A 17,259-nucleotide genomic window follows, 5' to 3' on the forward strand; every position below is an offset into this window, starting at 1 on the left:
CTTAGAATGAACCACAACTGGGCCTTTTTAAAAGCTTGTGTATCTTTGCACATATGCAGGAAGTGGGTTCGCTTGTCCCTATGTACCAGACTTGCAGATGTGTGTTTTAAGCCTCAATTGCCATGAAAATGGGAATATATAAGTTTGCAGAAAAAAATATTTGTTGGCAGTGTTATCTTTTTATCACCAAAGGTACTTATCTTTGAAGTACCCTCTTCATCAAATATACTGAGGTAAGAGACATCAAAGTAGGAATTGGACTGTAAAATGTAGGTAGGTTCCAAAGAACATCTGGATCCAATTTACATGACAACTATAGCACTGCAAAGAAACTGAGTAAAAGAAAAATCCTGTGCCATAAGAAGAGACTGCTGAGTGCTGACATCTTTAGAAAGAATAAAGGCAGTACCATGTATCGAGCTGTAGAACTTTCTCTCTTCCCCAATGGCCATTTCCTTTCAGACACCAAAAGTTCTGAAGAGCAACTACATTCCTTCTCAGTTATGTGTCCAGGACTTCCAGTGGAGTTGTTGCAATGTCTATGGAAATAATTATGCGTATTAAGCCCAGCCCTGCCAGGTGCTGAGTGTGCTGAATTCCCAGGATGTGTCTAAGCTGCATTGTGTCCCTTGGCTTGTGGAATCAGTGTTTTCAAGCTTGAGTGTCCACACTACATTGTAAACCTGGGTTTACAATTGCTGAATCCAGCCATTGCAGCCATTGTAGGTCAAATTTGATGTCACCTCACAGAAAAACAAATTAAAATGTTGTTTTAGTGATAGTTTATACTAAATCTTCATTTGGGGATTTTTTACAAAATACTCAGTGTTCAATTTGCTCAACTCTTACTAATACCATAAAAAAGACTTTAAAATGTTCAGATACATTTGCAGTTTTTGTGCAGACCTCTGGTGAATGTTAGAACCATTCGTGTTCCTTTTCTGCAGCGTGCACACACTAACCATTTAAGACAAACTTCTGTTTTCTCCATAGCTCCCTGTCTTCCCAAGTAAATATTTATCTTGGCAGTTGCCCCATTTGTTTACCAGTCATTCACAGACTGGACTGCCTTTGGGAAATTAATTGCCTTGCATAAAGATGCTGTTTATTTTTTGACAGCATGCTTCTGCATTGCCCATGTAGATGGCATTTCTAAAAACATTTCCAGATGAGAACATACAAGATATTTCTGTATTCCCAGATAGCTTTAAAAATAGATGCCTTCAAGGTTTATAGGAGTCTCTATGTACATCTATGAACTGGACTGAGCTATAGTGCTGTGTAAATGGAGTGCGTACAAAAAGAAGATAAATATCTTTCTAATTGTTTGTGATCCTCCTTGTACTTTGTTCGTAGGCACAGTTTCAGTTTGTTCTTAGGAGATGTGGAAAGCCAAGCAAAGAAAACAAGTTTGTCTAGAAGTACCCAAATTTTTAAAATGAGTTATTAAAAGTGTATTGGGTTTAGTATATATCTTGACTGAATATCCAAAGCCAAAAGCACTCCAGGGGCCACATCCTCAACTGATGTAAATCTTTGGCACTCTATTGAAGTCAGTGGAACTCTACCAATTTACAGTAGATGAAGATCTGACCCTTGGATTTTAGGGCTAAATCATCTTCTCAGGCAAAGCCTAAGTCACTGGACTTGGCCAAAGCCCACAGGTGCAGTGGATCGGAAATAAAATCCTCACCCATGTTGTAGCATATCAGCAGGGCAGCTCTGCAACCACTAGCATAGTCCTGGAGAGAAAATATATAGTCACAACCATTAGTCCTACTCACACGCCTCTCCCACCCCACCCTATCCCAGCTTCCCCCACTCCCACACACTGACTTGTGCTTGCAGAATTGTGCCCCAATGGCATGAAAAAGGTGTGGGTCATCTGTATCCTGTCTCCCTGTGTGGTGCAAATAGAATCACATCAGTTCTGCTGGTTCAACACTCTCCATGCCCATAGTTAAGTTTTATCACTGGAGCTCACTAACAATGCATGTTACAGTTATAGACTCATAGACTCATAGACTTTAAGGTCAGAAGGGACCATTATGATCATATAGTCTGACCTCCCGCATGATGCAGGCCACAAAAGCTGACCCACCCCCTTTCCCTTGACTCAGCTGTTGAAGTCCCCAAATCCTGTGATTTAAAGACTTCAAGTTGCAGAGAACCTCCGTTCTTTGAGTTTCATGAGTTATCCTTTGAAATATTTAACCCTAATCCGAATAATCTTTTTTACTTATAGCATATTTTATGCAGGGATCTCAAAGTACTCTACATACAAGAAGAAAAATCTCACAGCACCACTGTGATTTAATATACTGTGGTACTCTTACTAGTATATTGAGATGTTACGCAGAGGTTGTTAGAGGTTCCTGAGTCATGGCAAAACTAGGGGAAAGACCCCAAGAGTCCTGACTTCCTAACCCCTGCCCTCATCATTAGCCAGAGTTCTGCTCCAAACAATTGGATCTTTAAACAAAATGAAATAGTTTTTGGCAGTGACATCACCAATTAATATTCATGTCACTCAAATTACTTCCTCAGTATTGAAACACTTTAAAAAAATTTCAAAGATTCAACTTTCACATCTGAGTTAATGGCTTTAACCTGGCAGTTATTCACATACAGAATGGCACTAGCTTTCATTATTTCATTATTGAAATGTTAGACAGCCCTCTGTGTTCTTTTCCCAAAACACGACATTCCTTATCTAAATTTATTATTCTTCCTGAATGTCATGGTAAGAACCCAATAATAACTAAATATCTCAGGAACTTTAATGGGCATCATCATGAAATGTGGAACATTTTTTAGTTGAAGATGACAACTCTACTTAAAATTCAACTATTGAATATGTGCAATGCTACAAGCATTGAGGATAGTTATTGCCTCAATCAAGGAGATTTGAAAGATCACATATTAGAAATGAACCAAATTTCTCCCTGGTGTAGCATACTTGAAGTCAGTGGCCTTACACATAGGCAAATTTGTCCCACTATGCTTAAATACTTTTAAATTGATCAAACCTAGGAAATTCTTAATTAAAGATAACAATAATTGTTTGATTCACTCCCGGATTATACCAGTTTCTGTACCAGTGAGATCAGTTGTGGTCTGTATCTTTAACTCAAGTAAACATGAAAGAGAGTCTGAATAGCAAGTCCTATGTATTTGTGAGCATTAGATTTGCATAGACTTGATTGTGTTGTCTTAAGTGTTTTAAGATAGCTATTTATAATGAGTTTTCTTCACTAGAAGTATTTCATGGAAGATGTGAATTAGTTGTACTATCTAACAGGTATTCTAAATAATCCATGTTTCATAGTTAGATTAAGATAGATTTAAATTTGTGTAAAGATATAACCAAGGGTCAAATTTTCAAAGCACTTAAATCAATGAAGAAGTTAAGCACCATTTTCAAAAGTGATTTAGGCCCAGATTTTTAAAGGTATTTAGCCATTGCTCTGCTCAGCGTTGCTAGGTCTAAGTGACTTAGGAGCCTACACCTAATTTTCAGAAGTGATTTAGTCATTTAGGTGTCTAAATGCCTTTGAGGATCTGGGCCTAAGTGCCTCAATCATTTAGGCCTTGCAATGCTGAGCAGAACAATGGCTAAATACTTTTAAAAATCTGTTCCTAAACCACTTTTGAATATAGGGATTATGTTCCTAATTCACTTACGAGGTTTTCAGAATTTTATTCTGTCTTTTTTGGACACATTGATCTAGTTAAATACATAAATTTATATGTTCTGTTTATTAAGATATGCACACTACCTTTGTTTAGCATCTTTAATAGAATGCAGATTCTTCTTTTACAAAGACAAAAAGTAACAGTGTCTCTTGCAGATTGACTTTTACTATGTGTTTGTACAGTACCTAGCACGATGAGGCCCCAATCTGACTGGGTCTTGGGCAGGGAGGCTACTGTAATAAAACTGAATAATAGTTGTAATAATACCTATGCCTACTCCAGCAACCAAATAAGTCCTCACTTGCGCCTCTTCCAGCTCCCCTGCCTTATCTGTTGAAAGTGGAATGTTTGGGACTCATGGGGACCATTTCTCCTCTATGAATTGACAATACACTAAAGTTCCTATACTTTTCTCCTTCAGATTCATTAGAAAATCCCTATTGTGGCAATGAAGTTGAAATATTTTGTGCTGAGATTTAAACAGTGACCTAGGAGGCCCCTGCGGGTTTTCTCTAAAGAATTGTTATGAAGTTAATAGCTAACTTTTTGGCCAGCTCGGTGGATGGTCTGGAAACTCACTGATCAGTTAGGGACCTTCTGCTTCAAACAGAAAAACAATCACCTTTGGCCTAATGTTGATTTTACCCTCCCTTCTAAAATTTTATAAATTGTAACAAATAATCTAATCTTGGCCTAGGAATCCTAGAAAGTTTTGTCTCTGGTAGATCTTAATACACCTTGTAAACGTATGGTGGGACTTTCAGTGAGATCAATGAGTGTTTGTTAGGCCAATGCTGAGCACTTCTGAAAATCCCATCCATAGTTTTTTACCTTTGAAAATATTTTCTATTTGCAACTGTAAAATTCTGGAATTGTAAGTATGACATGATTTTGCTTACTGAAGGACCCATTTTGCCTCCCCCCCACCTCCTTCAGGGTCATTTCATTTTGAGGACATTAAAAGTTTGCCAGAAGACTATATATTTTTCAGCATCCCAGGCATGGCAGAAAGATTTCATGCAGTGCAAACTGGCTATAGCAAATGTTAGCTTTGTAAATATCCCCTGCTTCAAATACATCTTACCTTGCAGAATACCCTGGAGTAAAAGAAAGATGTATGCACCATCACTTCCAAAAGGAAGAAATATTTTAGATCTGTAAAAGCAACTTCAGAGACATTTCAAAGATGAATGCAATATATCCCAATGCAAACTTTAGATGCAGTTAACAGATGGAATTTTATATTCTTTGTTACATGGGATGGTTGAGCAAAGGCTGGTTGTATATGCCATGTCATTGGAACATGATACTGGCAGACTACTTTCATGGATAGACTGGAGTGTAATGGGAAGCCCTGTGAATGTGCTCAATCCATTTGAATTAGTCATTACAAATTGTAAGAGGAAAAAGCATGTCAAAGCCAAGTCAAATCTGGAGTTCTTTCACTGCAGTATATAATAGAAGTTTATAGCCAAACTTATAATTAGCAATCTCCTCAGCGGCCTGAATATCCGCAACACAATTCTGCAGAAAATCTGAATTCATCTTTCAATACTCAACGTACATCATGCATAGCCTGATAATTCCGGTTAGCTCATTGCCACTGTGATTATTGCTAATGCTGCAGTGGAAAGGCTAGGTCAGGTTTGATTAAAAAATCGCATTAATAAAATATTCACTTAAATGTGGAAGGAACAGAGATAAGCAAATTATTTGTAATGATTAATTTGGTTGATTAACTTAGCCCTTGTTCTGTAGGAAGAGAGTGTCTTTTCACAGGAACTTCGTGTTATTCAATAGAATTCACCCTTCAGGGCAGGGAATCCCCTGGCAGGAATGGTGGAATGTTAAGGTTCCAGCACCACATGGGACTTTCTGACTAGAAAGACGAGGGATCTAAAATAATCCAGTGATTAGATTTTGTTCTCCCTCCAATGCACACTCAAACCTCACACACCATGCACATCCTTGGTGGGGTGTTTAATTAACATCACAAAAACATCCACAACATTTGGCACAACTAGTCTAGTCTTAATTGAGGAAAGGCCCATAATAGATTTGATCCAAAACCGTTTGAAGTCAGCTGAAAAACTCATATTTACTTCCGTGGGGTTTGAATCAGGCCCAATAACAGGGATGCTTCAGATGAGGATTCGTGTGTAGATGTCGAAGTATTAGATTTTTGTCAAATGTTGATTTCAGGCACAAAAAGATGAAATATTTCCATCAATAATTTAAATGTTCAAATAGGCAATGTAAGAAAAATGCTGCTTGAGAACAGAGTTTGATTGAATGAGATTTACTTTGTATATTTTGACATGATATTGACAATTTGTGCTTTAATGGTTTATAAAGATTTAACTTTTTGAATCTCAACAGTTACTGTCATTAAACAAATATTGTCTGATCCACCCATAATTTTCCACAACTCTGAACATTTTGATTGATAAAAGTTAAAAATGCTTAAAAATAAACATTGATATTATCTGTCAAAATTATAAAAATAAAAACAGATTTCTGGCAAGCCTACTGATGTGGCAGGTGTCATGGCAGAAATATGTGAGTGGGCAATTGCCTAGAACCTGTCCATATTATGCTTATGATTTGCTCTTCCAACTGCTACTGCTTCCTAACTTCTCATTTAAAATGAGTCAATGAATTAAATTTAAATATTTCATATTGGTATGTGGAATGGCTCGATGTCTAGTTGGCAGCCGGTATCAAGCGGAGTGTCCCAGGGGTCAGTCCTGGGGTCAGTTTTGTTCAACATCTTCATTAATGATCTGGATGATGGGATGGATTGCACGCTCAGCAAGTTCACAGATGACACTAAGCTGGTGGGAGAGGTAGATACACTGGAGGGTAGGGATAGGGTCCAGAGTGACCTAGACAAATTGGAGGATTGGGCCAAAAAGAAATCTGATGAGGTTCAAGAAGAGCCCTGCATTTAGGATGGAAGAATCCCATGCACTGCTACAGGCTGGGGACCAACTGTCTAAGTGGCAGTTCTGCAGAAAAGGACCTGGGGATTGTGGTGAACAAAAAGCTGGATATGAGTCAACAGTGTGCTCTTGTTGCTTGTTGCATAACGGCATGTTGGGCTGCATTAGTAGGAGCATTGCCAGCAGATCAAGGGACATGATTATTCCCCTCTATTCAGCACTGGTGAGGCCACATCTGGAGTATTGCCTCCAGTTTCATCATCCCCCCGCCCACACACACACACAAAGGATGTGGAAAAATTGGGAAGAGTCCAGCAGAGGGCAATGAAAATGACTAGGGGGCTGGGGCACATGACTGATGAGGAGAGGCTGAGGGAACTGGGCTTATTTAGTCTGCAGAAGAGAAGAGTGAGGGGGGATTTGATAGCAGCCTTCGACTACCTGAAGGGGGGGTTCCAAAGAAGAGGGAGATAGGCTGTTCTCAGTGGTGGCAGATGACAGAACAAGGAGCAATGGTCTCACGTTGCAGTGGGGGAGGTCTAGGTTGAATATTAGGATAAACTATTTTACTAGGAGGGTGGTGAAGCACTGGAATGGGTTACCTAGGGAGGTGGTGGAAGCTCCATCCTTAGAGGTTTTTAAGGCCCAGCTTGACAAAGCCCTGGCTGGGATGATTTAGTTGGGGTTGGTCCTGCTTTGAGTGGGGGGTTGGACTAGATGACCTCCTGAAGTCTCTTCCAACCCGAATCTTCTATGATTCTATAATTTCTCCCCCTTATGCAGCAAAAACAAACAAACTAAAAATCTGTTATAGACTGGGCTATTATAAACTGGCAATAATGTGGTTGAAATGCTGTTGTGAAACCCACTTTTTTTTTTCTGTACCCTCTTAGAGAAAAACCTAACGAGCAGAACTGGGTCATATCAGTTAAAAAAGATCCACTCTCATTTGTTAGTGCACTTTATCTGTAATTAGTGCGCACTAGCTGAATGATTATTTACACAATAAATCAGGTTTTGGCCAAACAAACTTCTCTCTTCAGATTGCCAATATCCTCTTTTGGCTGCATTTCTCCTGTCCCCTTCTCCCTCCCTCCCCCAGACCTTCTGTCTTCTCTCTTCTATGAGGATTTCCAAATGCCTCCATGTGTGCTGACAGAGCAGACATTCATTACTGGGAGATTTCACAGCCGAGACAATAAAACTCTGCAGTTTGGTATGGTATTGTTACTCTCCCCTTCAAAGCCTGTTTTCAATATTGGGGAACTTCTCTGAAGCAGCTCCCACTCTGGGTTTTTCCAGGTTGTTGTGTCCTTTTGTTTTTGTGCAACTGGAGCTTCATTAGTTTGTTGCTGCATGCACAATTTCCAACGGCTGCTTTGAAGACATGTTAATTATAGTAATGATTTCCAGCTCATTTACTAGTCATTGCCTATTTTCTTGCAGGGGAAAAGTGGAAGTAAGAGCTTGCCCAAACCACTGATCAGTGAACAGTAAAGCCTTAAGTAAAATCTGAATCTGGAATGTATTTATTTTTTCCTCTAGTGAATTTTGCCAGAAGCCATCATTTTTCCAAGGCCTACGCAAGTAACTGCTTAATTCAAACACTAGCACTCCAGATCACTTCACACATTAGTACTAGGGGAAGCATTTAACCATCAGAGGTAGAAAGAAAATCATATTAGGTAGAACACATTCATTTGCTGAAAGCTAAATAGGTTGTTATATGCAAGCACACAGTTACAGTGCTTTCCCTTTAAACTTGCGAACAGGCCTTTGGACTCACTCAACTCCTCATTTCATCATCACAACCATCAGTGGTTTCACTGTAGAAACTCCAACAACAACTCCCTGTTTTAGGGCCTAAGTCTGTGAGGTGCTAAGTACCTCCTGGAAAGTACTGACTACTCTCAGCTGCTGGCAAAGTCAGCCCCAACAGGGTCAGGCCATTGGCCAGGATTTATCTAGGAAAATGTAGATATGTTTTCAAACAGAAAGCACAAGATACTAATTTGTGTGTCCATAATGGGTACATGCGTGTGTTATTATCCATTTGCACATGCAATTAATCAGTCTGCATGAACAAATACATGCTCGCATGTGCATGTACATATTTAATGGCCACAATCTTGGTGTCTGTGCTTGAATTTGCCCTGAATATTACTTTAATTCCCCTGATTGCGTAATTATATTTGGCCCACACAGCATAATTCCTCCAGAGTCAATCAGAACTAATGGACAATGGAAAAGTCATATCTATGTCAGATACTTTCATTCCTACTTAAATTGTTGAATCTTTCCCTAGTCTGATGTACACACTGCACAAAGCAGAAACCTCCTTCCCCACGTGACCTGCACAAAACAGAAGTGACCACACATGAAATCCACCCCCATTTCCCTGCTCCCAGATGTCTTAAGGAATGAAAACACTGGAGATAAAGTAAGTCAAACAATACATCTTCAGTGGGTCACCTTACTATATTCAGATATTTAAGAAGCTGGATAACAGCTGACCCTTTGTTTTTATCACTGATGTACAATGCCTCAATAAATTGTTTCATTTTAATTAATTATAGAAAACCAGCAGCTGATGAGTGATTCTGATCACATTTTATACTTTCTTTTTTTCTACACCCATTAGGATAGAACAAACACGTTAGTCAAATGTATCTCTTATGAAAAACTTCAGAGCCAGAGATGGCCTATTTTTGAATACTCGTTATGGTGACAGATCTCTTGCTGGGAAATTAGGGGGACTCCTTCTCAATCTCAGATTGGATGACCCTGAAATGATTTTCGTTTCAGAGCAAGTCAGTTTCTATCTGAGAAATCTGATTGCTTTCAATAAACAAAGCATTCAGAATGGTAATTCAAGGGAAGAAGCCAGTGCCTGAGATGTTCTGAAGGAATAACATATTAGTGAAACATAACTTTGACACTATATAGGCCTTGCATTTAATGGAGTACATCATTTATTTAGGGCCTTTTTCAAATTAAGGAAAATGCTCAGTGGGGTAGCTCGTACAGTATAAATTTTTCTGACGGCTTATTTGCTACAGATCTTGTAACTGAGAAAAGCAAATTTTAGAAATAAATCTGTTAGAAATCTTTTTAGGATTTGCTTCTGCTATTCTGCTGCTGCTAAGTGAATCTTTAAGATTTTGGAGATTCATTCTTGAGAAGAATCCAAAAGTTTGAGTACTCATCTTTGTCTGGACATTACACAAAATCAGATTTTCTTAAGAGATCGCCAGTACTTCCTAATTTTGACCATGCCAGAAATACCTCAAGGCCAGTAGCCTCTTTTGAGGATTTTGGGACATCTGCTTCTGGTTCCTGAATGAAGACAAGGAGGGCTTTAATAACAAAAAAATGTTAGACAAAATGAATGACTTTTGGAACCTCAAAAGTAGTTAATTTCATTTGGAATGTTGGTAGCAGTTCATCATTTTTATCTAAATGGTGGTTTGGAGAGAGCAGTTATCCTTCCTCAACATCCCTCCCTCCCTCCTCCTGCCAGTCACTAGAGACATTTGCAGGGAGGTCAAGTTTTAAAAAGGGTTTTTAGAGGCAACCACAAATCCCAGACATTTTTTTCCTATTCCAGCACAACAGTTTTTCTGAAATAAAAATGCATCATTAATAATCAAATGTAAAAATAATTCCTTTAAAAAAGTGTTTTAATTGAAACAATGCTAATTATGTTTTAACGAACTCATGACCAACTACAGTAGGACTTCAATATTAACTGTTAGTAATAGAGACTGTATGACACACAGTTGAGCTGTCGCAAGTCCATAGGGCAGTGGTACCCATACATATTAGTCAGTCACATTACAGTATAATACTGTAATACTACTTTTTAATAAAGAATTTAATTTCAAAAAAATATATAGGACATAGGGCCAGATCCTTAGCTAGTATCAATTCATGTCGCTCCATTGACTTCAATGGGGTTGTACTAATTTGCACCAATTGAGAATCTGACCCTGTTTTAGTGTATTAATACAGTAAAACTCCTGATTGATTTACTATCTGAAAATAATTCTTAGGCTTTAGTTTATTAGCCTAACACAATGGTCTGAAAGTAAAGCAGAGGCTACCAATCGCTCACTTGAAACTTATGTTCACTGCTCTGTTACCTCATTAGTGGATTTGCCTCCTCTCTCTTTAATATCCGCTTTTTCTATTACAGCTGTTCAGGTATGTTAGCTATTAACTAATTTCTATAGTACTCCATCCAAATCCCAAAGCAGGTTGGTGTGAGTAGTTTGATAATGCAGTACTGCTTCTGAGAAGGGTGGATTGAGTGCTTTTCAGACATCTTGACAAAAGAAAAGGTACACTCCCAGACAGATTGTTAAATTATCTCTTATTATACAAGAAAAATGATGCAGTGTGCTTTATCCTCCTTCCATATAGATTTTCTTCCTCAGTTTGGAAAACAGTTGTCATCTAAATGATAAAACAACTGTAACGTTATCCATGAGTTCCCACCTGCAGTGAAATTCTGTGCCAAGCCATGCAATTTGACTAGGGACAAATTTCAGTTTGGGACATAGAAAAAGAATCCAGATGAAACACTGAAAACTGAAATTTGAGTAGGAACATTAAATGAGACTGGTGGGTGGGTTGGAAGAAATGTACTTTTCTTCAGCAAGAAGGCTGTTGATCACAGATGAAAATGAGGTGCATTTCTTTCATAAGGTGGCTCTGTTACAACCCATTCCATATGAGCACAAAGAACTGCCTATAAAATGATGGCCTCATTAGATCAACTCAATATTAGGATGGTGTCAAATATGGAGTTCTATGATGACATGCCCTGGGAACATCTCATGTGGTAATAATCCTGATCTACCTGCTAATTCACGTATTATTGGTCTAGTAGTCTCTATGTATGTGTCCCTATCAAAGCTACCCTCTGGCTTAGTCATAATTCACTGTAATAGCTTTCAGTTGAAAATTGTACTGCATAATCTCTAAAGTAAACATTCATTGGGAGGTATCACAGGGTCAAAATAAATTTACTGAAACTGGATTGAGATGTTACTTACAGTGTATTCACTAGAATCACAGCGAGACCTTGCCCATGAAGCTAATGTACATAGGATAGGGTGAGGTATTGATGGAAGAAGGTGAGGCGAAAGCAGAGCTGTAATAAATTTATGCCAATTAGGGTGTTGCACTTAAGAATAGCACACATGGAAGCTGTTTGTGCTGATTTATAAGGGAGTCTGTGAGTGATTTACTGCCTTTGAAGGGCTTTGGCACTCAGGTCTCTATTTATTTGTGTTTATCATCTGTCTTTGTCTGTTCCTGCCCTCTGTTTACCTCCAAGCTCTTTGTTCACTTGTTTTACATTATTCTTTAGCTAAAGATGGTTTCTCCTCTGTAATGATTCTGGGATTGTTCCTTGGGTGAGAACAGTCTGGTGGTGAAACAGGGAGAAGGGAGAGTAATATTTTTGTCAGGGCAGGATGTGTTCTTAATGGCTACAGGAACTGCAGCCTTATTTTGGAAGCTGCGTGTGTTTTTACCCCTAGGGTGCACTAAGAATTTCAGCTTGTATCTACTGGCAGGTGATTGTGGAGCTCTGACTATGGATACATGTTCTCCATCATCTGATCTATTAATCATTTTGTACGACGTTTTGGACTATTTTAAGTTGAAACACTTGAACAACTTTATATGAAAACAAGAGAGAATAATAAAGCTCTTCCTTTAGAAAGCATGAGGAATGATACTGGATTACACATACAAAAATTGTTGATGACTCAATTAAAGGTAATTTAGAAGCATGGTCAAATAATTTAACCGGAATGTGACCTGCCTTGAAATTATTGATTGTCTCATTTACATTTTCATCACATTTTAAGGGACACATTTTTGAGAGTCTGAGCAACTTTGTGCCTGCAGCACTTTCTCCTGAGAGAAGGAAGGAGAGATGAAGGGCCCACAGTTCCTCCCCAGGGGGACTGGTCAGAATGCTTCCCAATATACCAATAACCAGTGTCTGTCCCTCCATACTTAAGCTGCTGAGGGGACCATTTTACAGAAGGGGGGAATCATGATTTTTGGACTTTTGGGGTTAGCAACAGTAGGTTATGAGCAAGAAAAAGGAAAGTGTAATAATGGAAAGTATCAGTCAACCTTAACTGTAGGTGTTACTACTTGTGCCGTCTATAATACAAGCAGACGAAATCCCATTCACATTCAACACAGTTGGAAGCAGACAGCAGGGCTGGCGCTTTGACTGTGAGGTCAATGGAAATGCACTACTCTCACTGGCCAGTAGCACCTTAGAACTGTTGCTCTTATCAGTGTGGTATCACAGTGCTGATGATTTCATCTCTCCGGGATGTTCTGTCAGGGCCAATCCCTGCTCCTCAGTGTCTTAGGTTCAGGCTGGACCAAGAAAAGGAGCAGTCAACAAGCCCTTCCTCTGTTTGATCACTAGTGATATAGAAATACTGGGAGGAGCCGAAAGGGGAATTTAGCATAGGGAAATATGGTCAACCTAACTAAGACCAAATGACACATTTGCATATAGCACTTCCTGATGATGCTGGGAGCTTCCCTCCAAACCCCCAAATTTCAGTTAATTCATTCTGTGTCCCCTTAGCCCCACATATACCTAACCCTAGCTCAGATATTGCAGCTTCCAACCCCACATAAATTCTGAGCTCCTCATCTTCACATCAATCAATTTCAAGTTGGGACCTAAATTTGGCAGGAGTCCAGCATGTCACCTTGGTGCCTTTTATTGTCCCTGTGAAAACCGGCGCAGATTGGGTCAAATTATGTTGCATCTCTGAAAAATCTCAGTTTGCAGATGCTCAGTGGAACCTTTTAAAGTTTGGAAGCTAAATTCTTCAAAGATTCCATCTACAGTGTGTGTGCTCCCTCCTCAAGCAGCTACTACTATATGCCAGCCTGGACGGTGAATGCCCCATCCACACAGAGCAAGTGAGCATGCTCAGTCTAGGCCATGGCTGAAGGGACTGACATGATTTCACTGCAAGTATTGTTCTTCACTGCCAGGACTGATGTGGGGCAGCACACAGGACCCGAGAGAAGGAAATTGCTGTGAATGAGGCAGAAGTCCTATGGAAAAAATAGTACGTGATCACATAATTAAAGACTTTCTCATAATTTATATGCACAAGGGGACTGAATTAAGGTTGCAAAGGCAACCTTAATTCTGGCATTTCTTAACTTTTCAGTGCTTCACATTGCAACTTTAACATTCTTTTAATGTAGTTTATTAAAATGTAATATACACTTAGGGTCACACTGTCCAAATTAGCTATGTGTGCAAAAAAGAGAAGCGTAGCCAGAGGATGGGTTGATTCATTGTGTCCCTTGAACAAACCTTCACCCAAAGGGGATGGTTGAAGCTGGTGGAGTCTCCACTTCGCCCTATACTCCTGTGGAAGGTGTGTGGGAGGCTAATCCATCTCTGAGGCAGCCTGGAAGGGAAATATTTCTTCCTACTCCTGCTCCAGTCCGAAATATGCCAAACACCCAGCCCTGGGAACAGGATTTGTCCCCTAGTTACTACTAACTTCTACATGTTTCTCTGATCCCAGTTGTAGATATAATTTTGAATATATCTAAAGGTTCCAAATTTAGGGAGCAGGACTATATTTTCCTGGCGTGTACACTATGTGGGAGTGAAATACAAAAGCCCTCATTATGCCAAAGACCCACATTTATTATGTTGCATGATACAGTTACTCTTCGGAACTTTAATATGCATGCACATAATAGCACTGTAAATGTGCAAAAGTCACATTGGTTTCCATCATAGCAGCACACCCTTTTTTGTTAGTGTTGGGCAGACTCTAAACTTCAGCTGAATCTACAGTGCTAAAAAAATTAATTTCTTTCATTTTCTTTTTTTACAGCTGGCCATTAAAGAAATTCTGAAAATAGAATGTATTTTGAAAGTTCCTTTAAGTGCTGCTTTCATCAATCTTTATTATTTATTGGTTCAAGTCAGATGACACATCTGAGCTACTTTATAGCTGGAGGTGTGGCTGATGGGCTGCTTGCCCTAGTTGACCTTGTCAAGGGCAAACATAGTTTAAAGTTGTTTATAAACTATAAATTTCATGGCAAAGAATGATGTGAAAATAAATCCAGTGTAGTCCTGAAATGATTAAAAGAAGTACATTGTGTAAACAGGATACTGCAGTGGGTAAGTCTCTAAAAAGTGTGATTCTACAGAGAGCTCCAAAGTCTGTTCTGAGGCAATGTGTGTCGCAAGCTGATCATTAAAAATGATCTTGGTCTTTGGATTTCTTGGTGTGAATGGCAATAATTTCATGGGTAACAGCCACGGCATTTAACAGTGGAGTTACTGGGAGATGTTGTCGCTTACCATTTTGAAGAAATATGAGGTGAATGTGAATTCTGCAAGTAATTGAAAAAAACAATTTAAAATGATCAGAAGAATGGACTGTGTTCTTTAAACCCAGTGGTCTAAATTCATGCAGCTTCCATTCCCTCAGCCCAGACTGGAATGGTTAGCACATTCAAAGCAGAATTAGGTCCCTTTAAGTGCTGTTAGATATTTATCATTTAGTGGTATTGTTTTCAGAGAAACTTTTCTTGCATTGGGGATACATTCTGCCCTTATTCATTTTCTGCAAATGCATCTTGAAGGACAGATTTTGATCTTAGTGTATATATAGTTAATATATTTGAATATATATTATAATAATTATATAGTTACTGTGGCGGTGGCTAGATACTACGGCAATGAGCTCTATATACATATCTAAGACAGAGAGGATGGTACAAGACATATAACAAAGATCAACTGATAACAAAGAAAAGGTAACTTTAGAGTATCAGGAAAAACTCCTTGAGAGATTTAATTGTGGAATTCCTTCAAAGAAAAGAGTATCAGTCCCATCAGACACTTAAAATTGACTAGACACACACTAGAGGGACGTGCCCTGGCATGTGGATGAAGCTAATAATCTTATTCCATCTCCATACAAATTGCTGTGAAGATCACAGAATCTTTTAAAATGTGAGGTTACATAGCCTAAAATAATTGTGGAACGACATACAAAATGTTCAGTATAGGCAAACAGAAACTACCACAGTGAGATAGATTTACTCGTTAAAATGTGCACTAGCATTTCAGGGTCATGCTAAGTTCTAAGAAAACAAAAAAATCAAACAACCTATAGAAGATTACACACTCCTGATAGCCTCAAGTCTTCCACATTGACAGCTCTTCAGTCTCTATTATGTTCAATGAACTTTTTGAAAAAATGTTAGGCTGTCTCCTGGACACTGCTCTTCGAGGATTGTCTAAATGGCATATTTACATCCCCTATCTTTCCCCAATACAGTCACCTATATTTACCTTATACAGAGACCAGGTTGTGAACGCCTGACCCCATGAAGTCAATGGCAAAACCCTCACTGACTTCAAGGGGGCCAGGATTTCACTGTAGAAATGGGATTGAATTGAAAATTCTGGCTATGGATTTGGATTCAAATCCAAAACTTCCTTAAAGTCCTCTGATGTCCTTGGATTCTTCCTATGTTTCAGAGAAGCCTTAGTTGCAAAATCAGGTTCTGGATCCAAATTTCCATGGAGTTCAGGGGAATTAGAATCTGGACTTCTAATTAAGGCTGATTCCTGTTCTTATTAAGCATACATTTCCCCATATGCTTATTAATGATATTCTTCCCATCCGTTCAAGATATTTTGTTAATAGCACTTTATCCATTGAAGAGTGTCCACACCCCTCTGAGTGAATCCAGGGAACATACTTCATAATGGAAGATAACATCATATTTCATTAATTACAGAGACTCTCACCAAGACAAAACAAACTATATTAAATTTCTATTTCTGATTCAGTACTAAGTAGATTTCTCTCTAGCACAAATTAAGAAAAAATTCAAATGAATGCTTGTACTAAATTTGCATTTCAAATAGAAACTTTAAAGGGATTCTGCCAGATCAAATTTAACCCAGAACTTAATCTTTATGAAAATAAGCTTTTTCAAAATCTGAGACCAAGAAAAATGTTTCCACAATTTTTTCTAATCCAAATAAACAAATTTTCTAAATGTAGTTTGCAATCAAAGCATTACAGGCTTATGTTAATGCATGAGAATCAGAAACAGAAATGGACTAGAAACTGACTGTAATCACAAATTAAACTGAATAAGGACCAGATTGTGAGCTGCTTAACTGACACAAACAACCTCCTTAATGCCTTGTGCTAGCTAAGCATATCACAGGTGGTGGTGCAAGATTTTACACTGGGGATTCCATTTCCTTTCCATGTGCAAGTGGGTAGGGAGTAGGTAGATTCTTATGAGATTGCCAAATGGATCTATTTAGAAGCCTCACTATTTAACTGCAGCTGCAAATTAAGTCTTTGGACATCTAAATAAGTGTAACTGCAGTCATAATTAAAAGCACCCACAATACTGGAGACCAAGTCAAAGCCTGGTTTAAGATCACAGGTTAAATCAGTTTTAAGACAAAACAGAGTATTCAGGGACAGGAAAGTGATAATTTCTTGCTACACTTCTCAGTCTGGCAGGGTTCAAATTGCCTTCAGTCAGGATGATAAGGAGCAAA

The sequence above is a fragment of the Chrysemys picta genome, chromosome 3 (assembly GCF_011386835.1).
Source record: "Chrysemys picta bellii isolate R12L10 chromosome 3, ASM1138683v2, whole genome shotgun sequence".
NCBI lineage: Eukaryota > Metazoa > Chordata > Testudines > Emydidae > Chrysemys > Chrysemys picta.